We start from the raw sequence: 1344 nt of genomic DNA on the forward strand, positions 1-1344 counted from the left end.
GGGTGAGGGTGTCAGTTTCACAGGAGGTGGAGCAGTTTCTGGGGTTTGCAGTGATACAGGCATCTTCTGTTCAAACAGCACTTCAAGGACACTGTGTATCAACAGAGAAGGGAACAAGCTGCTAACAGCTACAAATAGTCACGAAGTTCAGCTATACAGAGAGAGACCCCTTGTGGGGGCAGAAAGATCCTCCCTCTCCCTGTGTCTCTCTGTGTCTGTCTCTCTTGGTCTTTTTCAGTTTCTCTCTGTCTCTGTCTCTTTGTCTCTCTCATTGTCACTCTGTCGCTTGCTCTTCTGTCTTTATTTCTTTTCCTCTCTCTGTCTCTCTCTCTCTCAGTAGCTGCAGGGGACAGAGAGGCCATCTCTTCCACGTCTTTCAAAAACTCCCGTTTTTTCAAATTATAATTTAAATGATAAGTATTTGGTGGTGATGGTTACGAGACTGTATGCATTTGTCAAACTCACAGAGCTTACTGAGAAAGGTGAATTTTCCTTTTTAAAAATTACACCTTAATAAACTGGATTAAAAAAATACTTGAGGAAAATAAAACATTCATGCAGAATATGTACATTTGTCTGAATGCATCCCACTGAACACGTAGGATAGGTGCATTTTATTGTATGTAAAATCATACCTCACAACCTAACCAGCACACTGAAAATCCTCACAACTGGACCAATAAACAACATCATGATAAATGGTGAAGAAATTGCAGTTGTCAGGGATTGCATTTTCCTTGGATCCACAATCAATGCCCGTGGAAGCAGCAGTCAAGAAGTCAAACCACGTGTTGCATCGGGTAAATCTGCTGCAAAAGACCTCTTTAGAATGTTAAAAAGCAGAGATGTCACTTTGCTAAGAAGAGCCTGACCCAAGCCATAGTGTTTTCAGTCGCCTCGCATGCATGCGAAAGCTGGACACGAAAAGGGAAGACCGAAGAATTGACGCCTTTGAATTATGGTGTTGGTTATTAAGAACATTGACTAAACCATGAGCTGACAGAAGAAGGAACAAATCTGTCTTGGAGGAAGTACAGTCCTCCCTCAGTATCTACAGCGGACTGGTTCCAGGACCCCCCACGGATACCAAACTCCAAGGATGCTGAAGTCCCTTATATAAAATGGCGTAGTATTTGCAGATAACCTACACACATCCTCTTGTATACTTTAAATCATCTCTAGATTACTTATAATACCTAAAGCAATGTAAATGCTATGCCAATAGTTGCTAAGGCTTACGCTTAACAATGCTTTCTCAGTCTTTACAAGCGCTTTATTACGAGACAGAGAGATCATTTTTGCTGTTGGAGCGGCAGCGCTAACACATGAAGTTCAGCTTCTTTC

Source organism: Trichechus manatus, unplaced genomic scaffold (genome assembly GCF_000243295.1).
Source record: "Trichechus manatus latirostris isolate Lorelei unplaced genomic scaffold, TriManLat1.0 scaffold00057, whole genome shotgun sequence".
NCBI classification, from domain to species: Eukaryota; Metazoa; Chordata; class Mammalia; order Sirenia; family Trichechidae; genus Trichechus; species Trichechus manatus.